We start from the raw sequence: 25,953 nt of genomic DNA, 5'->3' as shown, positions 1-25,953 counted from the left end.
GGGATTTATAGTTCACCTACAATCAAAGAGCATTCTGAACCCTAGAATTGGGCCAAACACATAGAACCCCATGCCTTGAAGGGACTTGCTGTCACGTCCTCCCTCCAGCCTCGCATGCTCTCTCTCACCCATATATGCGTACCGTGCTGCCATGCGTTGAACCCTACTAACTATAGAATTGGACCAAACTTCCCACACAGAACCCCCATGACCAACAGAAAATACCGTTTTCTGATTATCTTTGGCGACCCCTCTGACACCCCCTCATGACCCCCTCCCAGGGGTCCCAATCCTCAGGTTGAGAAACGCTGACCTAGAGGATGTGCCCATATCACCTTGGTGCCTTTTAGCCAAATATTCTATTGCAGTTTTGGCACTCTAGTTGAAGGAAAGGAATAGCTGTAGTTCCTTCCAAAGTAATTGTGAATGTCATTATTTGCGTGGTTGTTGGTGATTTTGAAGTCAGTGAGGGGATGCTTGTGCTTTGGATTTCATTTCAAACTTGAAAGGGAACTATACGTGCTGTTTATCCCTAAAATAGGTTCAATTCTCTTTTCGAGTTTGGATTGAAACTCAGGGCAGGTTCACCATTCCTCATTGATGCCACCAGCTTCACCCACATGACTCTGAAGGGACATGACGTTAAGAGAACTATTTATTTTTCTTCTTTGGAAATATGTGTGTCCTGCTGAGAAGCTGATGGTTCTCAGGATGGTGCACAGTGTGTCTTTTAGACAGATTTCATTTTTAAAGCCATCAAAGCAAGTTTATTGTGGAGCTAGGGAGAGGTGAATGCAGCAATCCATTCCATCTTCCCTACTTTGAAACCTGGTATTTGGGGGAAGATGACCCTCCATCTGGGCTGGCTTATGAGCAGAGTTTGGAAAGACAGCCTTTAGGTTGGACTACAACTCCTCGAACCATCACCCTTCAGGACTGGCTGGGAAATACTGAGAACTGGAGTCCAAAAGAAGAATTGATTCCCAAGATGGCCAGCTGGGGGAATTTTGTAATTTGTTCGTATAGCTAACCCACCAAAGAGAAAATAAGGGCTCTGTGACCACGAAGGGGAAACCAATGACTACCCTTGGGCTGATATGAGAATATTGGAGGCACTGGGGGCTGATGCTGCTTGTTGCCACAGCATCCTTTCTGTCCCATGATTTGAATGGTTTCAAAACCACCAGTCTAGGGTAGGTATGGAATCATAGCATCTAAGTGTTGGAATGGATGCCCAAGTATATCTGGTCCAACTCTGTGCCAAAGCAAAAGCCCACTGCTCCAGCATCCTTGGAAAGGTGACCACCCAATTTCTCTTGAAATCCTCTAACAGAAAATCCATCACTTCCCCAGACCATGTCTCCCATTGTATATCTATGTAATTGAGATTCTAGATTGTTGTAGATTTTTCGGGCTGTATTGCCATCTTCTAGAAGCATCCCCTCCTGATGTTTCACCTGCATCTGTGGCAAGCATTCTCAGAGGTTGTGGGGATGCTTGCCACAGATGCAGGTGAAACATCAGGAGAGAATGCGTCTAGAACATGGTCATACAGCCCGAAAAACCTATAACAACCCAGTGATTCCAGCCATGAAAGCCTTCAACAATAAATTAAGATTCTGCCTAAACATTAGGAAGCATGTCTTTAGTGAAAGAACTGTTTGACAGTGGAATTGATTGCCTGGAAGATTTGTGACCTCTCCTTCTTTGGTGGTCTTCCGAGGAATGCTGTAGCTGCACATTCCTGAATGGGAGAATGGTGATAAACTGGATGGCCCTTGGGACTGTTTCCAACTCACAATAAAATCCTTAAGTTGGAAGAGACCACAAAGACCATCTAGTCCAACCCATACAGAAATGTACAATCAACTGCCCTTCCACACAGCCCTATATCCCAGAATATCAAGGCAGAAAATTCTACAATATCTGCTTTGAATTGGGTTATCTCAATCCACACTCAGATAATGTGGGATTTTCTGCCTTAATATCCTGGGATATAGGGCCCCAAAGCATCACAATGGATGGTTTAAAAGCCTCCAGAGAAGGAGACTCCACCAGCCAGATCTTCATAGCTGCCTGAAGCCATCACACACATGCTCAATTGCACATTATGTACAGCACTGGTTCATTCCTCCTAAGTAGTATCAGAGGAACATCTGGCAGGACACAGATGGAAAAAATGAGCACCAAACTTTGATATGGGAGTGAGCAAGGGATTTGGGACAGGCTCATAAACTGAGTATTAGGTAGTGGTGGCTTCTATGTCCTCCTGACTGGTACTGATGTACAAAATGGGGGACGCCTCGCTCGAGAGCAGTACGTGTGAAAAAGATCTTGGAGTCCTCGTGGACAACAAGTTAAACATGAGCCAACAATGTGATGTGGCGGCAAAAAAAGCCAATGGGATTTTGGCCTGCATCAACAGGAGCCTAGTGTCTAGATCTAGGGAAGTCATGCTACCCATGCTCTATTCCGCTTTGGTTAGACCACACCTGGAATATTGTGTCCAATTCTGGGCACCACAATTCAAGAGAGGTATTGACAAGATGGAATGTGTCCAGAGGAGGGCGACTAAAATGATCAAGGGACTGGAGTACAAGCCCTATGAGGAGCGGCTTAAAGAGCCGGGCATGTTTAGCTTGAAGAAGAGAAGGCTGAGAGGAGATATGATAGCCATGTATAAATATGTAAGAGGAAGCCACAGGGAGGAGGGAGCAAGCTTGTTTTCTGCTTCCCTGGAGACTAGAACGCGAAACAATGGCTTCAAACTACAAGAAAGGAGATTCCATCTGAACATGAGGAAGAACTTCCTGACTGTGAGAGCCATTCAGCAGTGGAACTCTCTGCCCCGGAGTGTGGTGGAGGCTCCTTCTTTGGAAGCTTTTAAACAGAGGATAGGTGGCCATCTGTCAGGGGTGATTTGAATGCAATATTCCTGCTTCTTGGCAGGGGGTTGGACTGGATGGCCCATGAGGTCTCTTCCAACTCTTTGATTCTATGATTCTATGATGTTGTTATGTATCATCAAGAAAGCTTAGAATTGAATGACAGACATCCAAGGGTCCCAGTCATCAGCAATCCTGCTCAGTTCAGAGCTCTGCTTAGAATCGCAGAATCCTAAAATTGGAAGAGGTCCCAAGGGCCAACCCCATTCAGCTATGAAAAGAAACACAATCAAAACAATGTATTGTTGGAGGCTTTCAAGGCCAGAATCGCTGGATTGCTGTGAGCTTTCTGGGCTGTATGGCCATATTCCAAAAGCATTCTCTCCTAACAATCAAAACATTCTGAGTGGATAGCCATCCAGCATCTGTTTAACATCCAACACTACACTTCCAGGTAACACATTCCAGTGCCTTTCTTGGTTGAATCATTTTACCTGCTTTTCCCTTTTGCCTTCTACTTTCCTTAACATGATGGTCTTTTCCAGTGAGTCATGTAAGCATGTCATCTCTTAAGATGTCCAAGGTTCAATAGTCACAAGCTTAGTCACCTCAAGTTCTAGCAAGAGTTCATTTGCCTTGTTAGCATAGAATCATGGAGTTGGAAAAGACCTCCAGTTCAACCTCTGCCAAGAAGCAGGAAAATTGCATTCAAAGCACCACCGACAGATGGCCATCCAGCCTCTGTTTAAAAGCTTCCAAAGAAGGAGCCTCCACCACACTCTGGAGCAGAGAGTTCCACTGCTGAACAGCTCTCACAGTCAGGAAGTTCTTCCTAATGTTCAGATGTTGTAGGTTTTTCGGGCTATATGGCTATGTTCTAGAAGTATTCTCTCCTAATGTTTCGCCTGCATCTATGGCAAGCATCCTCAGAGGTAGTGAGGTAGTGGACCTCACAACCTCTGAGGATGCTTGCCATAGATGCAGGTGAAATGTTAGGAGAGAATGCTTCTAGAACATGGCCATATAGCCCGAAAAACCTACAACAACCCAGTGATTCCAGCCATGAAAGCCTTCGACAATACATTGAAAACCATCATCTTTGCTGTCTTCTTTTGAGCTTCTATGTAAAAGCATAAGCTAAGGTAAAGATAGAGTTTTCCCCCGACATTAAGCCCAGTCATGACCAACTCTGGGGGTTGGTGCTCACCTCCATGTCTAAGCCAAAGAGCCGGCATTGTCCATAGACACCTCCAAGGTCATGTGGCCAGCATGACTGTACGGACAGTTATTACCTTCCCGCCAGAACAGTACCTATTGATATACTCACATTTGCATGTTTTCGAACTGCTAGGTTGGCAGAAGCTGGGGCTAACAGCGGGAGCTCACCACGCTCCCCGGATTTGAACTGCCAACCTTTCGGTCAGAAACTTCAGCAGCTCAACAGTTTAACCCACTGTGCCACCAGGGGCCCCAAGGTTGACTTATGCCACATCCATATTTCCATATAAAGCAGTTTCAGAATGAAGTTTATATGGCAGTGTAGACTCAACTGCCACAGCTCAATCATGTGTTGTAATCATGGGAGTTGTACTTTAGTAAGGCACCAGTACTCTTGGGCTAAAGAGAAGGCTAAAGCCCCCCTAAAACTACAGCTCCCATAGCACTGAGTTGTGACCATTACAGTGATGTCAAACTGCAACCATTCTACAGTGTAGATGCTCCTTTAATGTGCAGCAATTGAACCTATTAGTATGCACAGATTCAGACTAGATATTTTTTTAGACCAGGAGGGCTGCCAATTCAGGATTGTCCCAGTTCTTCGTAGTGGTATCTCTAGGGCAGAGGTTCTCATCCTGTGGGTCCCCAGATGTTTTGGCCTTCAATACCCAGAAATCCTAACAGCTGGTAAACTGGCTGGGATTTCTGGGAGTTGTAGGGCAAAACACCTGGGGACCCACAGGTTGAGAATCACTGCACCCAATCAGGTGCAAATTGCAATGGTTGGCACCATCAGAGAGAGCTAATAAAATGACTCCATATAATTTGTTTGTGGAGTGTTTCAGCCAATATGTATTTTTCTTTATAGAATGTATATATGCCACAATATATATCAATATAGTACATGTAAGCTGGGCATATAAAACCAAATTTGTCAACCCAACTTACATGCACTGTATCAAGATATAGTCACCCAACTTACATGCACTGTATCAAGATATAGTCACCCATACACATTTGCATTTTTGACTTTTGCAGATATGATTATTGGCATATTTCATTAAAAACCTTTCTCTAGAAATGCTAAAGTTCTTCGGCTCATCTGCAGTACTCTAGTTTCCAGCTTCAGAGAGGAATATGTTGGCACAGAGAGAAGGTCACAGTATTGGCACCCACAGTGTTGACCATTCCTACACACCCTGAGGTTTCCTATGTTACTCCGCAAGTATAGCGTAGTGGTTTGAGTGTTGGCGTACAACTCTGGAGAGCAGGGTTCGGATCCCCACTTGGCTGTGAAAACCCACTGGGTGGCTTTGGGCAAGTCACACACTCTCAGCCTCAGAAAAACCCCATGAGAAGCTTGTTTTAGGGTCGCCCACCAACCAGAAATGGCTTGAAGGCAAACAACAATAAACAAGAAAGGATTTTGCAGCTCTTGTAAGAAAGGCAGAGCTTTGAAAAGTTGAACTTCAGCTCTTAATAGTTGGAAAAAGCTGAGAGTTATTATATCAAAGAAATAACATTTCCCTCCAAGCTTTGGAAACTAGACTACTGGAGAATTTGCAGAAGTGTTTGTTTGAAGGAGGGATGCAAAAGGCCAGCATTTACTTTTGATCATGGCCTGAATGCCTCAACTTCCTACACTCTCTGCTCTGGAGTGTAATGATGCCGTCTTGAGAGGTACCCAGGCAATTAATCAGGCATGTTTGCATGGCTAATGAGGCAATTTAAGGAAAGCTGTTTGTTCAACAAGGGAGGGAATGCTGATTAGATGGATCCCCTTCCCCAGCCTTAGAGGTTAAGTACTGGTGGTAAGGGATGCCCAGAGATCCTGCAAAAGAGACTCCTGCAAATTGACTCCGTCCATTACCTGTACTATATGGCTCCGTGGTTGGCACGTCCGATCTCACAGCTCCATCGACTTTTAAGTACATGCCTAATCAGTCTGGATGCATACACAGGAGACATTTCTAGCCTATCTGCTCATCTAATGATGGAGGAAGAGATTATGAAGAATGTATATTCCTTGTAATAAACCTGTGCCTTCTCTCCCATGAGATTTCTTCACTTAGCAATCAAATTGAGCCCAAATTGACCTTTCCATAACTATTAATGCAAGATACACATATGAGGAAAACCACGTGTTATGACAGACATATTTCACCACTTAAGGGAGCATTTCTAGGGAGTAAGTACTAACTGTGCAGGTACAGCTGTACCAGGAGCTCCAATTTTGTTTGCTTTGCATTGAATGTTTGTTGCAGTCCTAAGTTTCAGGGACTCTGCAGATAGGTGGCTTCTTTTGGCTGCAATCATAGGGCAAGCCACCTGTCAATTATAGTTAGGTTCCCTGGTCCCGCCCCCTTTTTGAGTTTTAGAGGGAATACGAGCCATTTTGAGTTCAGTCCACACAGAGAAGCCTTTCACACAGGACATGAAACCAAGAGCTCCTGTAGAAAGCTTTGTATTCTACAGCTTGGCCAGGGAGAAAAGGCCCCACGGCTTGGCCGGGGAGATATACAGCCTACAGCCTGACTAGGGTTGCACAGCCTTACAGCTCCTTTGCTGAAGGACTTCATTCAGCCATCACGGAAACCTGAGTTCTTTCCCCCTGGAAGTCTACAAAGCTCTGCTTGGTAAGGGTCTCTCGCGGAAACCAGAAGCAGTTGGTACCGAGTGTAGGGGCTCCACGCCAACAGAGGCAAGTACAGACTGCCAAGATTAGAAGTTAAGGATTTCCCCATTAGTTACAGTTAAGAAGATAGTGCCTGTTCCCTGTGGACAAGATTGAAAGAGCCAATAGACTGTTAAGAAAGCCTTGAAGTTCCTGTTTGTTTTCTTTAATAAAGAACTTTGTTGAACCTTTAAGTATTCTAGAGACTGTGTTTTAAGGAAATCCAAAGGCTTTTAATCTGAGGCAGCCCCGGCGTCCCGTTGGGCACACAGAATTTATGTCCTGTCTACAGTCTGATGCACAGGCCCAGCGTGCAACAGCACACTAACCAAATAATTTAGCTTGTAAGTTTTTTCGGGCTATATGGCCATGTTATAGAGGCATTCTCTCCTGACGTTTTGCCTGCATCTATGGCAAGCATCCTCACAGGTAGTGAGGTCTGTTGGAACTGGGAAAAAGGGTTTATATATCTGTGAAATGACCAGGGTGGGACAAAGGACTCTTGTCTGCTGGAGCTAGGTGAGAATGTTTCTAAAATTAGAACAGCACAACAACAGAGAGGAAACAAACAAGGACATCTAATCACCTCTTAACAAAAGATTGCTCCAGGCACTGTCAGGCCATTATATGCTAATCAAGGTGGTCAGTTGAAACATTCACACCTAGCTCCAGCAGACAAGAGTCCTTTGTCTCACCCTGGTCATTCCACAGATATATAAACCCTTTTTCCTAGTTCTAACAGACCTCACTACCTTTGAGGATGCTTGCCATAGATGCAGGCGAAACGTCAGGAGAAATGCCTCTAGAACATGGCCATATAGCCCGAAAAAACCTACAACCCAGTGATTCTGGCCATGAAAGCCTTCGACAATACAGAAAAAGGGAGCCTTATAAATTCCCCATTCCTGTATCTTTCGGCTACGTAGCCGAAAACAGAATTTTCCATTAGCCGTTTTTCAAGAGGTTACCAAAAACAGATCTGGATACCAACTAAATTTCGATATCAAAAACAGATCGCCCTCCAGCCAAATTGCACAAGCCTAAAAATGTGTACAAAGAGGAGGAAAAAACAGGGATATTGCAAAAGTAGAATGCTAAAAAAAATGGGACCATCCTAGCCAGTAAGACAGTCGATGGGTATAAAATATAGATCCCCACATTGGCAGAGTGAGTTCAAATAGTGCTAAACTTTTCTTCTTTGAGTTAAACCTTTTTTCCACGAGTTGCAAAGTCTTCCAGGTCTGTTTGCCAACAGGCCATTGTTGGTTATTTGTAAACCACATTTATATAAGAACCAGGGACAAGAACAGTGTTAGGTTTGTTTGGAATTCATACTGGCAGAATGCAGTGACCTCATGCTGAACTTGTAGCTATTGAATGGGAAACAACAATCACTCTAAGGATAAGTAGCAAGGCCAAAGGGAAAAAAATGAGAAAAACAAATTATAGTGTGTGTTCAGAACCCATTTCTACTGGATAGATACTCCCTGCCCCAAGTACAGAGTCCAAAGATAAATTTGTACAATCTACTACATATATAAATGCCAATGTACAGGATGCATGCATGTTGGTTGGTCGGTTGGTTTGTACCCCAAATACTCCTATGCGCCTTGATGCATATAAACCAGACTTGGCACACATACTCTTCATGATCCAACTTAAAATATGAGGTGGGTTAGAATTAAAAGAAATTGGTCCTTTTCAAGGCAGGGCCACAAAAACTAAAAAGGTGTGCAGTGAACTAAAGCAACCACAAGAGGGAAGTATATAGATAGAAAGACTACAATAGAGGGAGAGAGGATGAATGAAAGATCACTAGAGCATCACCAGAGCATTGCCATAAATACATTGTGAGGGAGGCCTTTTCAGAGGGCCAGGCAAACAAAATATGCTAGTATTTTAAATCATTTTGTGCACGAAAGTTTGCATTCATTGAACCATAAGAAAGCACAAGTGTCACTGGGTTGTTGTAGGTTTTCCGGGCTATATGGCCATGTTCTAGAGGCATTTTCTCCTGACGTTTCACCTGCATCTATGGCAAGCATCCTCAGAGGTAGTGAGGTCTGTTGGAAGACTGTGGACAATTTTGCATTTCGGGATATTTTGGGATTCCAGGTGCAAATGCTCAACTTGTATAATTAGTTTGATTTTAGAAAGTGCCTCTGCACATTAGAGTTTTGTGCAGAATTCATTTCTCCCATTTCTTTCATTACTTTGGGAGCACGGAACGGGAAAGCCCCTCCTGGTACAAAAATCAGCTCAACACGAAAGCAAGTGGAAGCAGGTACTGGCTCCTGGCCTGCTTTTCGGCATCATGGTTTCATCTTTTTTTATTAATCCCCATACAAACAAAAAGTAAACCCTCATTCCCTGAAAACTACTCTCCTCTTCCAGGATATCATCTCTCTTCCTTACCTGGAAGTGGGAAGCCTCCTTAAAATGCCTTGGAAAGTGCATGGCTGGCTGATGTGGTAAAGCCCAGGAGAGGAAGTGTAGGCTCCTGCAGCCAAGTGCCTCCCAGAACTTGCCCCTTTCCTTGGAAAGAGAGTGGGTGTGTGGCATGCAGGCTCTAAAAGCACTTGCGCTTGCGAGTGCCTGCAGCCAAGCACCTCTTACTTGAGGCACTTGGCTTCAGGCACCCAAAATTCCACCCAAACTTTAGGAAGAACTTCCTGATGGTTAGAGCTGTTTGATGATGGAATATGCTGCGTGGGAGTCCATTGGAGTCTCATTCTTGGGGGGGGGGGGGTTTAAGCCGCAGCTGGAAGGCCATCTGTTGGGAGGGCTTGGATTGTGTCTTCCTATATAGCAGAAGGGGGTTGGACTGGATGGTCCTTGGGGTTTCTTCCAACTCTCTGATTCTATGACTTTATAACCCAGCATTTCTCAACTTAGGGGTTGGGACCCCGGGAGGGGGGGGGGGTTGTGAGAGAGTGTCAGAGGGGTTGCCAAAAACTATCAGAAAACATATATTTCTGATGGTCTTAGGCAGAGAAGACTGAAGATCTCTCAATCTCTCTTTCTCTTTGTGCTGTCACGCGCTGTGCCTATAGCAGTTGGCTTTTGAACAGGACATGCTCTTTGTGCCCAGCGGGAAGCCAGGGTGCCTCAAGTGAGAGGCCCTAAGTATTTTCCTATGCAGAGTCTTTAGAAACTTGAAAGGTTTAACAAAGTCCTTTATTATTGCTTAAGTCTTCAACAAACAATCAAATACTTCTTAGATCTTCAATAAATTAAACAAATGCTTCAAGGCTTTGAATCAACTGGTGGCTTTCTTAATCTTGTCCACAAGGGACAGGCAACTGGCTTCGTGAACTGTTTCTTTTCTTTAAGAGGAAAACCCTTTTTAACCTCTCCTGGGTGAATCTACTTTCTAAACTTTGCTGGTATGAGCTTTACTCCCGGCTCCAAACAGCTTCTTAGGTCCCGAGTAGACCTACCAGTCAAGGCTTTATAGATTCTCCAGCTGGAGTCCTTTGGAACTGTTTTCCTCTGAAATTTCCCCGGGATGCTGTGAGAAACGAAGCTTCTCTACAGGTGGAGCTAATCCAGGTCCTGTAGCTAAGCTTTCCAGTGCAAGACTGACCTAAAATGGCTCCCTCTCCTCCCAGAGCCCTGGGGAAAGGGGCGGAACCAAAACTTAACAATGATTGATGGGTCATTGGCCCTATAATTGCAAACCAAGGGAAGCCACCTTATTGCAAAATGCATGGAACTTTGGAATACATGCAAACACTCAAAGAAAGAAAAGGAAGTTGGACCTTTTGGTACAGCCGTACCAGCACACTCTTCCTTTCTGGAAACAGACAATGAATCCTCCCATCAAAAGACCTCCTCCACTGTGATAGGCCAACCTCTCAGCCAAGGGGAGGGCTGTTTCTGAGACTCCAAGTGTGGAGGGGAGAGCAGGCATGCTCGGCTCATTGCAGCATGGTGCACATGTGTAGGCAAGGGAGAGCATGTGTGGCTGAAGGGAAGCTCACACCAGCATGGAGGTTTTGTGCGGGAAATTTGGCCCAATTCTGTCATTGATGGAGTGCAGAATGCTCTTTAATTGTAGGTGAACTGTAAATCCCAGCAACTACAACTCCCAAATGTCATTGTCTATTTTCCCCAAACTCCACATTTGGGGATGTTGTGTATTCATGCTAATTTTGGTCCAGATCTATCATTGATTGAGTCCACAGTGCTCTCTGAATGTAGGTGAACTACAACTCCAAAACTCAAGGTCAGTTTTCCCCAAACCCTTCCAGTATTTTCTGTTGCTCGCGAGAGTACTGTGTGCCAAGTTAGGTTCAATTCCTTCACTGGTGAAGTTCAGAATGCTCTTTGATTGTAGATGAACTATAAATCCCAGCAACTACAACTCATAAATGACAAAATCAGGTATCGGGTATTTGTGGCAAATTTGGTCCAGTGAATGAAAATACATCCTGCATATCAGATATTTACATTATGATTAATAACAGAAGCAAAATTACAGTTATGAAGTAGCAACAAAAATAATGTTATGGTTGGGGGTCACTACAACATGAGGAACTGTATTAAGGGGCCACGGCATTGTTGTTGTTGTTCATTCATTCAGTTGTTTCCGACTCTTCATGACCTCATGGACCAGCCCACGCCAGAGCTCCCTGTTGGCCATCACTACCCCCAGCTCCTTCAAGGTCAGTCCAGTCACTTCAAGGATGCCATCCATCCATCTTGCCCTTGGTCGGCCCCTCTTCCTTTTGCCTTCCACTTTCTCCAGCATCATTGTCTTCTCTAGGATGTGGCCAAAGTACTTCAACTTTGTCTCTAGTATCCTTCCCTCCAGTGAGCAGCCGGGCTTTATTTCCTGGAGGATGGACTGGTTGGATCTTCTCGCAGTCCAAGGCACTCTCAGAACTTTCCTCCAACACCACAGCTCAAAAGCATCTCTCTTCCTTTGCTCAGTCTTCCTTATGGTCCAGCTCTCACATCCGTAGGTGACTACAGGGAATACCATGGCTTTGACTAGGCAATGGATCTTTGTTGCCAGTGTGATGTCTCTACTCTTCGCTATTTTTATCAAGATTGGTCATTGCTCTCCTCCCAAGAAGTAAGCATTGTCACAGCATTAGGAAGGTCAAAAAACACTGCTATAACTACTTCTTGTGAACTTTTAGTCTAGCAAAAATCCTGTATTAAGAGCCCTGGCCAGGAACTGTAAAGAACCTTACTAATGAAGCAAAGACATAATATGGAATCAATACAACACACAGTCTAAATCTCATTTCTGCAATATCAGAGCACTTTTCCATCTGTTAAATAGGGATAAAGATGTCAGGCTGATCAATAAAGTGCATAACAGTATTTTCAGCACATAGGAGAAAATACTAAGCATAATAATCCTTATAGTAAAAGTAGTATATGAATGATAAGCATTATTACATACACCTTGGAAGGCTGCCCCACAACTATATCTCCCCATTACATCCCTTCATTTCTTTCCCTGCTCAGGTATAATAATCAGGTGTTAATATACCATACAATGCGCCTGAATTTAATTTACTTGCTGCCTGATAAAATGGCTGGCTTGGCATTAAAGCATTTCAGAAAGGACATTCTGTTTCTAAAGTGCCAGATAATAAAAGGCTTTGATGGCAAGCTTTGTTTTGTTGGGCTCAATACCTTTGTCAAATAAAAATCCCTACTTCGCCAGCAGACTGTTAACTCTGGACCTTGTGTGTGTGTGTGTGTGTGGGTGTGAGTGTGGGTGTGTGTGGTTGTTGTCATTGTCTTGAGACCATCCATCTATTTCTGCTAGGGATTAGAGGCAGAACATATGCACTGTTGAAAATACCCAAATAATTCAGTAAAGCTCTACAGAAACAATTGCTTTCCAAGCTTGGAAACATCGTTGTTTATTACACTGATTTTTTAAAGGCAGAATAAATTAATGTTTTGGAGAATTCTGTTGGTTCCCGCGGTGCTAGAAAAAGGATGTATAAATACCAGGAACAGCTGCAAAAAAACACTGGTTCAAAGAAAAGAGTTAAGTCTTATCAACTATTCAACTCTGCAGAAATAGGTTGGGTATTCCTTATCGGAAATGCATATGGTGATTTTATATAATACTAGCTGTCCCCTGCCATGCGTTGCTGTGGCCTAGTCTGTGTATATGTGTTTTGTGTGTGTGTATCTATATATATAAAAATGCTCTGTGCATAATGAGTACCTTAAAAACAAAAGAACCAATGAACGAAATCACACCAAATTTGGCAACAAAACATCTCACAACACAAGGAGTGACCATCACTCAAAAATTACCCTCTATCAGCTCCAGCTCCTCATGCGGGGACATGAGAGAAGCCTCCCACAAGGATGACAAAACATCAAATCATCTGGGCGCCCCCTGGGCAACGTCCTTGCAGATGGCCAATTCTCTCACACAAGAGAATTGTGTCGCTCTCGACACAAAAAAACCAAAAAAATCCCACTTTTTTCACTTTTATAAAAAAAGTCCAGACTTTTCTTTCTTCCTCCCCCTTTTGCCCTTTGTTTTTCAGCTGACTTAAGTTGCTGCAAACTGACTTCAGCTGATCTCAGTTGTTATAGCTTGTCCTCAGAAGTGGGGAAAGTTGGATTTATTTAATCTAGCCCTTTCCAGTAGACTCAGGCAAAAGCAAATTGCTGCAGCTTCCCTTAGCTTGTCTGTTCTCCCTTATGAATAACTATTGCTACCTTAATCACACTCTGATGCTGTTTGGCCCCATGAGTCCCAGTTTTCAGCTATGAAATATTGGATGGACTACTTTTCATTGATGCTTAAACTTTATTATTATTATTTATTATTTATTTAAAAGTTTTGTATACCGGCTTTCTCACCTCTCTTGAGGGACTCAGACCGGTTTCCAACCATAATATCACATACAATCAATAATACATCATAATACATATTACATTAAAACATTAAAACAGCAATTACAGTCATCACACTAAAATCGTTGCTCCTCATCCTCCATCCATATCTCAGGGTATTGGCTCACTCGTCGAATGCCTGTCTCCATAACCAGGTCTTCACCTGTTTCCTAAATGTCAGGATAGAAGGGGTGGTTCTGATCTCCAGTGGGAGAGAGTTCCAGAGTCAAGGGGCCACCACCGAGAAGGCCCTGTCCCTCGTCCCCACCAGATGCACTTGCGAGGCCGGTGGGACCGAGAGCAGGGCCTCTCCAGACGATCTTAATAATCTTGATGGTTCATAGGGGAGAATACGTTCGGAGAGGTAAACAGGGCCGGAGTCATTTAGGGCTTTATAGGTTAACACCAGCACTTTGAATTGGCAGCCAGTGGAGCTGGTGTAACAGTGGAGTGGTGTGCTCCCTGTACCCAGCACCCGTTAGTAGTCTGGCTGCCAAACGTTGGACTAGCTGCGGCTTCCGGGCAGTCTTCAGAGGCAACCCCACGTAGAGAGCGTTGCAGTAGTCTAAACAGGATGTAACCAAAGCGTGGACCACCGTGGCCAAGTCAGACTTCCCAAGGTATGAGAATATTTAACATTCCTCCTTCTAAGCTAACATGGTGGCATAGAGAGGAAGGGACAGAATTCCCCGTGAAGCAGCTACAAAGGAAGTTGGTGCCTTCTCATTCATTTCCCCTTTGGCTTTTGGCTCGTCTCAGTAGCTTCATCTGTCCAGATCCCTCCATCCTTATTTGAGATAGGTAAAAGCTGACTCATATCCATTCAGGCAGACTGTATAAAAATAGCCAAGTCATTTTTGCCTCTTTTCAATCAGATAAAAGGTCTTTGTTAAATATATCCAAACGAAGCGAGAGGGTTCCAGACAACTGCCTCCCATTCCAATTTTTTTCCGCCCCCAAATTAAAATCCTCCATAAACTGGGGTTAAGAGATATCTGATCTCCTATTTTTGCTCCAATTTCGTGGCCAAATAGGACACCCTGCTCCTGATTTAGACAACTATCGCCTCACTGCTTCCTTAGAGACTTGTAGCAAATCTACATTGTAGAATTAATGCAGGTTAACACCACTTTAACTGCCATGACTCAATGCTACAGTATCAAGGGAGGTGTCAAGGAGTGTTAGTGTATCAAACAACAACTCCCAGAATTCCATAACATTGAGCCTTGGAAGCTAAAGTGGTGTCAAGCTGTATTGATTCTATGGTGTAGACGCAGCCCAAGATATGTATGGATAGGAAATAAATGAATTTGTGTTTAGATTTGGGTACCATTTCCAAGTGTTGTCAAATGCAGTTTGACAACACTTTAACTGCAGTTGCTCAGTGCCATTCAGTCATGGAGATTGTTGTGTTACAAGTTCTATAGGTTTCTCAGCTAATGAGTGTGGGTACTTCACCAAACTACAAATTCAGCAGAAGTTGAACATATAGTCATCCTGGAGAAGCTAGAGATTCCTAACCAAACCAATGAATAGTCAAATCCACAACTGTACTCCATTTGAGGTATGCTGAGGGCAATGAATGTGTCCAGTGGAGGGTGACTCAAAGGATCAAGGGTCTGGAGAACAAGCCCTATGAGGAGTGGCTTAAAGAGCTATGTTTAGCCTACAGAAGAGAAAGCTGAGAGGAGACATGATGAGGGCCATGGATCAAGAGGTGAGGGGAAGTCATAGAGAGGAGGGAGCAAACTTTTTTTCTACTGCCCTGGAGACTAGGGTATGGAGCAATGGCTTCAAACTACAGGAAAGGAGATTCCACCTGAACACGAGGAAGACCTTCCTGACTGTGAGAGCCGTTGAGCGGTGGAACTCTCTGCCCCGGAGTGTGGTGGAGACTCCTTCTTTGGAAGCTTTTAAACAGAGGCTGGATGGCCATCTATCAGGGGTGATTTGAATGCAACATTCCTGCTTCATGGACTGGATGGTCCATGAGATCTCTTCCAACTCTAGGATTCTATGATTCTATGAGGCTGGATGGACATCTGCTGGGGGTGCTTTGAATGCAATTTTCCTGCTTTTTGGCAGAAAAGGGTTGGACTGAAAGAGACCCACAAGATCTCTGCCAATTCTAGGATTGTATGATTCTAAGAAAGAGAAACTTTCAAAGACATTTTGAAACCAGCAGGTCTGTCTCTGAAAAATCTGAACAGTAAGCAAATTCTCAATTTTGGTCCAATTTCTTCAACTGATTGCAACAGCATCCACAGAAGATACTCACTCCCCACCTTTACTCTAGCCACTCTACTGCATGGCATAAACATCCCAGTTACTCACGGAGTCTAGATAGAGAATGCATCCTTCTTTTTTCCTCCTGCAATTCCTTCCATCCAGACAAAGTCTCTCGGCAAAACGGAGAAAATTGCATTTCATAATGCCCCGTAATTGATTGGCATGAGAAAGGTCAAACATGATTCTCCTGGAGGAAACAGCTCTTTAATTTTAATCCTTATGGATAGCTCTCTCTCTCTCTCTCTTTCTCGATATGGCCATTCACTAATGCATTTGGTCAAAAGCCAAAAGGCTGCAATCTTCTGAGAGCAACATTCAGGCACACATCCGCGCACTGTCCCTCTGATAGGTAGCAAGAGAGAAGCCATTCTGTTTGCCTGTCATGCTCTCCAAGAACAAAGCTTTGCAGCAGAGAGATACCATGTTCTTGGAAAGCGTTTTGGCCAGATTGCTAAAAGGACGAGCAAATCGTGAGGTGCAAAAGACATCAGAAAAGAACTGCAAAATCCCAGAAATCTAACAATGATCCTATATTTTTACTCCTGCTTTTGCTTTTACTTTGGCGTTATTATTTGCAACCCATGACAACTGATAATTGATCCACCTCTACGGAACTCAGTTTTTCTATGTCTGTGAAATGGTGAGAAGGCCATATAATGGTTTGCATTCTATTAGTGGCATAGGCAGGCGAAAGTCATTTCTTTTGTGGTTGTTTTGTGCCTTTACATCATTTCTGACATAGGAACCCTATGGTAAACCTGGTGGAGCAGCGGGTTGAACCACTGAGTTGCTGATCTTCCTGACCAAAAGGTTGGCGGTTCAAATCCGGGGAGCTCCCGCTGTTAGCCCCAGCTTCTACCAACCTAGCAATTTGAAAACATGCAATTGTGAGTACTACACTTGATCTTAGCCAAAAGGCTGAGAAGTGTGAGTAGATCAATGAGTACCGCTTCTGCAAGAAGGTAATGGCGCTTCATGCAGTCATGCTGGCCACATGACCTTGGAGGCGTCTATGGATAACACTGGCTCTTTAGCTTAGAAATGGAGATAAGTACCACCCCTCACAATCAGGCACAACTGGACTTAATGTATTGTCGAAGGCTTTCATGGGTTGTTGTAGGTCTTTTCGGGCTATATGGCCATGTTCTAGAGGCATTCTCTCCTGACATTTCGCCTGCATCTATGGCAAGCATCCTCAGAGGTCTGTTGGAACGAGGAAAATTGGGTTTATATGTCTATGGAATGACCAGGGTCTATGACCTCCGAGCCTAGGAGAGTCCCGAAATGATGACCCATTTCCAAGGTTTTCCAAGCTCTGCACTGATGAACGCCTTCAAAGCAAAACATTTAATTCGGGTTGGCTCCCCAGAGAGCAACACCAGCTGATTTCCATGTGTCTGTCATGGCTCTCCAGAGGCCCCATATACTCGTTTTATTGCACTGAGGGATGCTTAGCGCCAGACAGGGGGAAGGCAGCTGCTTCGGAGATCTGTGCCAGGTGTTCCTCCCCCAGAGCATCTGCTACAGCAGGAAAGCAACCAGCAAGGTGCTTCTGAAGAGCATCAGCAGGAAATCTCCCTCTGGGACCTCCCTCTAAGATGTGAATTTTATTCTAAATTTTAATTTAATGGAGCTATTCAAGGAAGCCTGTTGCCACCACCACCCCTACTAAGTTCAGCACCTTGAACACATAACCTGAGCAGGAGCACTGCCCACTGGGAGCCATGATTGCTGTCAACTTAACTTTTGCTGCCTGCTCATTTGGATACTTCTGGTTTCATTTGTGTGTCTTTAGTCCAGCATTTCTCAATCTGGGGTCAGGACCCCTGAGGGGGTTGTGAAGGGGTGTCAGCAGGGTCACCAAAGACCATCAGAAAACACAGTGCTATCCAGAGATAGGTGAACTACATCTCTCCTAAATCACTGTCAATTTCTCCCAAATCCCTGCAGTATTTTCTGTTGGTCATGGGGTTCTGTGTGGGAAGTTTGGCCCAATTCTATCATTGGTGGGATTCAAGTGGCTCTTTGATTGTAGGTGAACTATAAATCCCAGCAACTACAACTCCCAAATGTCAAGCCCTATTTTTTTCCAAACTCCACCAGTGTTCACATTTGGGCATATTGAGTATTTGTGCCAAGTTTGGTCCAGATCCATCATTGTTTGAGTCCACAGTGCTCTCTTGGTGTAGGTGAACTACAACTCCAAAACTCAAAGTCAATGCCCACCAAACCCCTCCAGTATTTTCTGTTGGTAATGGGAGTTCTGTGGGCCAGTGTGGTTCAATTCCATCGTTGGTGGAGTTCAGAATGCTCTTTCATTGTAGGTGAACTATAAATCCCAGCAACTACAGCTTCCAGATGACAAAATCAATTTGTCCTCAACCTCACCAGTATTCAAATTTGGGCATATTGGATATTTGTGCTAAATTTGGTCCAGTGAATTAAAATACAACTTGCATATCAGATATTAACATTAAGATTCATAACAGTAGCAAAATCACAATTATGAAGTAGCAATGAAAATAATTTTATGATTGGGGGTCACCACAACATGAGGAACTGTACTAAGGGGTCGTGGCATTAGGAAGGTTGAGAACCACTGCTTTAGTCCTTTCCAAAATAAGGTGACATTAAGTTGGCCTTATCACAGAATTTTCTGCCCTGAGTCCCTTCGGGGAGATAGAGCGGAATATAAATATATTATTATTATTATTATTATTACTACTACTATTATTATTATTATTTTCCAGACAGGATTTCTCCAGACAGGGGTTGCCATTACTTTGCTCTGAGGCTGAGAGGGTGTTGTTTGGGTTTCAATGGCTGAGAACGAGTTCAAAACCTAGCCTGCCAAATGGTCTACTACAGTGTTTCTCAACCTTCCTAATGCTGCAACCCCTTAATACAGTTCCTCATGTTGTGGTGCTCCTCGACCATAAAATTACTTTTGTTGCTACTTCATAACTGTAATTTTGCTACTGTTAAGAATTGTGATGTTTGTCAATATCTGATTTGCAGGATGTAGTTTCATTCACTGGATCAAACTTGGCACAAATACCCGATACGCCCAAATTTGAATACTGGTGGGATTGGGAGGGATTGATTTTGTCATTTGGGAGTTGTAGTTGCTGGGATTTATAGTTAACCTACAATCAAAGAGCATTCTGAACTCCACCAACAATGGAATTGGACCAAAATTGGCACACAGAACTCTAATGACCAACAGAAAATACTGGAAGGTTTTGGTGAGCATTGACTTTGAGTTTTGGAGTTGTAGTTCACCTACATCCAGAGAGCACTGTAGACTCAAATAATGATAGATCTGGACCAAACTTGGCACAAATATTCAGTATGCCCAAATGTGAACACTGGTGGAGTTTGGAGAAAATAGAGCTTGACATTTGGGAGTTGTAGTTGCTGGGATTTATAGTTCACCTACAATCAAAGAGTATTCTGAACCCCACCAATGATAGAATTGGGCCAAACATCCCACACAGAACCCTCATGCCTTAAAGGGACTCACTGGTGTGAGCCTCCCTCCAGCCTAGTATGCTCTTCCTCACCTGCACATGCGCCAAGCACACCTGCTCTCCCCTCCTCTCTTTGAGTCTCAGAAAGAACCATTCCCTTGGCTGAGAGGCCAGTCAACCGAAGCAGAGGAGGGCTTTTGGTGGGAGGATTTGCTACCTGTTTCCAACGAGCAAGAAATGAACAGGTGGAGAGATCTTCAGCCAAAGAAGTTCCTAAGACACAAACCGCCCCCACCCCCAGGTTGACAAACACTGGTCTAGTCAATGTCTACAATGTCTATGGAGAACAAGCCCTATGAGGAGTGGCTTAAGGAGCTGGGCATGTTTAGCCTGAAGAAGAGAAGGCTGAGAGGAGATATGATAGCCATGTATAAATATGTGAGAGGAAGCCACGGGGAGGAGGGAGCAAGCTTGTTTCCTGCTTCCCTGGAGACTAGGACGCGGAACAATGGCTTCAAACTAAAAGAGAGGAGATTCCATCTGAACATGAGGAAGAACTTCCTGACTGTTAGAGCCGTTCAGCAGTGGAACTCTCTGCCCCGGAGTGTGGTGGAGGCTCCTTCTTTGGAAGCTTTTAAACAGAGGCTGGATGGCTATCTGTCAGGGGTGATTTGAATGCAATATTCCTGCTTCTTGGCAGAATGGGGTGGGACTGGATGACCCATGAGGTCTCTTCCAACTCTTTGATTCTATGATTCTATGGTTTCATTCTCACTGAGATGATTAAGTTGACACTAAACTGGATTGTGGATGGAATCTCAAATGACTGGACACTATTTAAAGTTTTTTAAGAGTCTCTTCTTATAGACACCCAGTTAAGGAATGTTTTAGGCTATCCATATCCCTGAAGTGCTGGTTTTCTGTTAATTGTGGATTTATCCCCCTACATAGGGGAGTTTTCCATTCCATGAAATCCTCCTTCAAAATGCCAGGTAATTATCTCCAAAATGAGATCATGATAGATGCATGATGTTGAGTCCGTGACAGTCCTCTCAAAGCAAATTGAGACAGCTGCTGACATTTGCAGCACAAACATACTCAAGGAAGGCTTTCAAATCCTGTAGTTATGATCGTCCAGGTGAAAGAGCTTCCAGTCCGATAATCCTTTTCATGTTATCCAGGATTTCAAATGTCAAGACCAAAGGGCAAGGTCAAAAATCCAAATCTGAAATGTTGAAATGGCATTGCTTTCAGTTTCTCTGAGAGATGCTGTTTTCTTCTTTGCTTTTTGCAAGTCCAGAGGCATCAATATGGGACGTGAAGGTGCAAACAGCCCCAGGTGACAACATCATTTGGGGAAACACCAACATGGCTGCCTATAAAAATGTGTACATTGTTCCAGCAAAAATGTATTATTTTGGGAGTTCTTGGCCGAGAATTCAAAATTATCTCTCAAAACTATGAATCTAGGATGGAACCACGGTAGCCAAAGCAGAATCATTGTGCTATGATTTTATAGTGTGGTAAGTCCTTGTTTTGGTGGTATGGTTTTGCTCTGCTGCCTGGTTTTCAGCTCTCCTCAGAGAACCCTTGAACGTGGAAATGAATACTACACCATTTTATAAAGGAGTTGAATCTTTCCCAGTAAACGTGTCAGTGCAACTTATCACACATCATGTTTTCCCAGATAAGCTCCCATTTGGTGCAGCTGTTTAATCAAGGAGAACAAAAAGGAAAGGGGATACGGGTACCCAAAAAGATTGGGAATCTTGGAGGGAAGATTGATGTGGCACAGCCATCCTTTAACTACCTGATGGTTTATTTGCACAGTCATGATTTAGGATCTTGGCTTCCATTTTTGGATGCCAGACAGAGGCGGCCCTAGGTAATTTTCAACGGTAAGCAAACAGTATTTTGGCGCCCCCCCCCCAAACAATCTTTGATATATATTTTCGGTTTGTCGTGGGAGTTCTGTGTGCCATATTTGGTTGAATTCCATCATTGGTGGAGTTCAGAATGCTCTTTGATTGTAGGTGAACGATACATCCCAGTAACTACACTTGCCGCACTTGCTCCCTTGCTTGACCCACGTTGGGTCCGGAGGCGTGCCTGAAGACCCCGGCGTGTGCACCAAAAGTCACCTCTTCTCCTGACTTTCTCCTCAGCCATTGGGACCGACAGAGAGAGAGAGACAGAGGTGGAGATGCCCACCTTTCCTGAAGGTAGGTGCAAAAGCAAAGGAGGGAGCGGAGGTGGGAGATACCTCCAGCTGGAGGGGCTCTCTCTCTCTCTCTCTCTCTATTGGTCCCAATGGCTGAAGAGAAAGTCAGGAGAAGAGGCAACTTTTGGTGCACACGCTGGGGTCTTCAGACATGCCTTCGGACCCAAAGTGGGCCAGGCGCGGTGACTCCGCCCCTTGGCCCACCCGCGGATTGGGGAGAGGAGAAGAGGTGGGTGGAGCGCGGGGGGATCGGGAAAGAGAGCCGGTCATGGGGAAGGGATCGAACGCAGAGAATGATTGAGCGCTAGCTCTACTCACGCACCCGGTGGCCGGGAATGGCTGTTGTGAGCTGAGCGGGCGCTCCTCAAGTGGCAGTCGAGGGGCATTTACAGAGGCGCCTCTGCGCCCCTGGCAAAAAAGTCTTCTGCGACCGCTTACTTCGCGTAATGGACGAGCCGCCCCTGATTCCAGACAGCTCCCACATTTTGGGAGTTGACACTGCAAAATGTAACATTTCTCATCTCTATTACATGTAACATGTTCCTTCTTCAATTCACTTGGGACCATCTGTGCCAATTATCTATGTAGGGCACTATGTAGTTGGTTGACCTACAAGGTTATCATATGACCCACCTATGTAAGTAATCTAACATTTGGATCCTTGCTGGATTACTGAGTTAGCTGACCTGTGTAGGCATCAGGCAAGCAACGTGTTATCACAGAACAGGGCTAGATATAATATATATCTCCCAAGAGAGAACTCCTATTGAAAAAGAGTCTTGGGCCAAGGGAAGGATTTGCAACAGTGACTGCCAGGCTAAATCCGTCACTTGGACTCGGAGGGAGATGCCAGGCCAATAATTAGGTTCCTGTTTTTAAAAGCTCTTTCTTGTATTGCTACCAAGTACTAAAGGGGTGAAGATACTGCGGTGGAAAGAGTCTCAGAAAGCATCAAAGCGAGCTGCTGTGGAAATGGGGAAAGCAAACTTATTAGAAGAGGGACTGAAAGTAAGACATCAAAACTAATGCTGTTATATAAACGTATAACACAACCACATTGGAATACCATGTTCAGTTCTGGTTGCACGCACCATCTAGAAAAGGATAACCAGGTTCAGAAGAGGGTGGCTGAAAAGACTAACTTTGTGCTGTATGCTCCCCAGAAAAAGTAGCTGAACTGTTCAGAGGATTTTTAAAAAATAATATTGAGATGGGAAAAGATGTTCAAGGGAAGACATGCAATTTTTCATATTGCCGTTGTTATTTGTCATCAGATGGTTTTGACTCATAGCAATCCTATAATGAACAGGATTGAGAACAGGGCCTTCATAGATGATCTTATTTATTATTTATTTATTTACATTCTTTCTATCCTGCCCATTTCAGCCCGAAGGCGACTCAGGGCGGTATACACAGTCGGCACAATTCGATCCCGAAACAAAATACATACATTGATAAAGCAAAAACATCAAGTGCAATTAAACATAAACTACAGTGCATAATAAACAATTTAAAAAGAAACTATGTCTTCTCATAGAAATAATGTAAATAAAAATAAATAAATATGTTCCCTGAGCGCTGCTCCCATTAGCAACCTGGCTGCCGACTGCTGGAGCATTTGAAGCTTCCGAACAGTCTTCAAAGGCAACCCCATGTAGAGCGCATTGCAGTAGTCTATACAGGATGTAACCAGAGCATGGACTACCATGGCCAAGTCAGACTTCCCAAGGTACGGGCACAGCTGGCACACAAGATGTAATTGAGTGAATGCTCCCCTGATCACCAACGAAACCTTGGGTTCCAGGCTCAGCGATGAATCCAGGATCACTCCCAAGCTGTGAACTTGCATCTCATGAGAAGACATTTATGACTCACTAGAAAGCAGAAGGGGGAAAGGAAGACTGGAAAGGTTCAGTCAAGGAAATCATCGCTGACCTGAGTTTGCAAGACCTGAACAAGACTGCTGGTGATAGAATAACTAGAAAGTCTCTCATTCATAGGGTCAGTGTAAATTGAACCCTGACACCAGTAAATAATAAACATTTTTTTCCTACTGCCTTCCCATTTTCCCAGCATTATTGTCTTTTCCAAAGAGTCATGTCATGAAATTGTGGAATCACAGAGTTGGAAGGGACTCCAAAGGCCACCTTGTCTATCATGAACCTAAAGCAAATTCATCACAGGGTTTTGTTTACAAGACTCAAGCAGAGAGGCTTTGCCATTGCCTTCCTTTTACTTTGAGAAAGAGTGACATGTCCAAAGTCATCCCATGGACTCTCTCAGGGTGGAGCAGAAATTCAAACCTTGGCTTTCAGGATCCTAGTCTAACACTCAAACCACTATACTATTCCGACTATTTTCTTTCTCTCCTTAGAAGTTCAGGATTTTGAAAAATGTTCCTTCATCCAAAACACAATTAATATATAGAATTCAGTGTTGCAAGATGTGGTTCCTGAAAGACTAGACAAGTATCCTGGTCATTGGATACTAGACTAACCCAAGAACATCCCAGTAGTTTGCTAAAGAATTAGGAGTTTGACATGTCTTGGAGGAATGATAATAAAAGGTCTCCTTGGCTGAACAAAAAACAAGGAGATAGTATTATCACAACTTTTAAAAAATGTTGGACAGTTCACATTATTGGGTTCACATCCCTTCAATATTAAAGCGGGGTGAGAAATACCGACCAACATTCAAAATGGAAACATCATACCCACGAACTATCCAAATCTAGCAGGGAAGAACTATCCAAATTTGGCATTGATCCTCTGCCATCCCACTTCTTCAGCTGCTTTTGAAAGGTCCCATTTTCTCTCTCCTCCCTCATTTTTGTCGTGGTCTATTAGTACAACTATATTCAAAGAAAATAACAACTGGAAGCAGAAGAATGGGGTGAGATCTTTTGCTTCCCAGTAAGCTCAGGCAAAATCAAACTGCTACATATTCTCCAACATTATATCTTATTATTGTAATTATTATTATTTGAAACACAACAAGGTGAGTCCACAGCAGACAAGACCACTCTGCTGGCTGTTGTATTGGATTCCCAAGTGTCTAGGACTGTGTGATTTATTGGCAAATAATGCGTGCAGATCCCAGTAAGGTGCCCTTCTGCAGCTGGCAGGTGGTAATTTTGTCAGTGCCAATTGTGTTTAAGTGCAGGTCAAGGTCTGTAGGCACTGGACTCAGTGTGCCGATCACCACTGGGACCACCTTTACTGGTTTGTGCCAGAGACTTTGCAGTTCGATCTTTAAATCCTCATATCATGTCAGCTTTTCCGGTTGTTTCACTTCAATTCTGCTATCACCTGGGATTGCAACATGGACGATCCATACTTTGTTTTTTAACACAATCATGAGGTCAGGAGTATTGTGCTCCAAAACTCTGTTAGTCTGAATTCGGAAGTCCCAGAGTAGTTTGACGTGTTCATTTTCTGTAACTTTTTCAGGCTCGTGATCCCACCAGTTCTTTGTCGCAGGCAGATGGTATTTGTGGCACAAGTTCCAATGAATCATCTGAGCAATGGTGTTATGCCTCTGCTTGTAGTTTGTCTGCGCGATCTTCTTGCAGCAGCTGTTGTTGTTGTTGTTGTTGTTGTTGTTAATTCTGGCTATCTTGATGGAATTGATCAAGGCTGTGGTTAAGATTGCTGGAAGAAACATTAACAACCTCAGATATGCAGATGACACCACTCTGATGGCCGAAAGCGAGAAGGAGCTGAGAAGCCTTCTAATCAAGGTGAAAGAAGAAAGCGCAAAAGCTGGGCTGCAGCTAAACATGAAAAAAAACCAAGATTATGGCAACAAGAATGATTGACAACTGGAAAATAGAGGGAGAAAATGTGGAGGCCGTGACAGACTTTGTATTTCTAGGGGCAAAGATGACTGCAGATGCAGACTGTGGCCAGGAAATCAGAAGACGCTTACTTCTTGGGAGGAGAGCAATGACCAATCTCGATAAAATAGTAAAGAGTAGAGACATCAGACTGGCAACAAAGATCCGCCTAGTCAAAGCCATGGTCTTCCCTGTAGTCACCTACGGATGTGAGAGCTGGACCTTAGGGAAGGCTGAGCGAAGGAAGAGAGATGCTTTTGAACTGTGGTGCTGGAGGAAAGTGCTGAGAGTGCCTTGGACTGCGAGAAGATCCAACCAGTCCATCCTCCAGGAAATAAAGCCCGACTGCTCATTGGAGGGAAGGATACTAGAGACAAAGTTGAAGTACTTTGGCCACATCATGAGGAGACAGCAAAGCCTAGAGAAGACAATTTTGCTGGGGAAAGTGGAAGGCAAAAGGAAGAGGGGCCGACCAAGGG

At 44.0% G+C, this 25,953-nt stretch overlaps 1 protein-coding gene across 1 annotated transcript in view; it reads left to right on the top strand.

The window, feature by feature from the left end:
• Positions 1-25,953, top strand: part of ADRA1D (adrenoceptor alpha 1D) — an 82,563-nt gene that overhangs the window by 2,261 nt on the left and 54,349 nt on the right. The gene's annotated exons all lie outside the window — the stretch shown is intronic.

Source organism: Anolis sagrei, chromosome 5 (genome assembly GCF_037176765.1).
Source record: "Anolis sagrei isolate rAnoSag1 chromosome 5, rAnoSag1.mat, whole genome shotgun sequence".
In the NCBI taxonomy this organism is placed as follows: domain Eukaryota; kingdom Metazoa; phylum Chordata; class Lepidosauria; order Squamata; family Dactyloidae; genus Anolis; species Anolis sagrei.
Note: the sequence above shows the minus strand (reverse complement) of the source record. Positions and strands in the feature narration are given on the sequence as shown.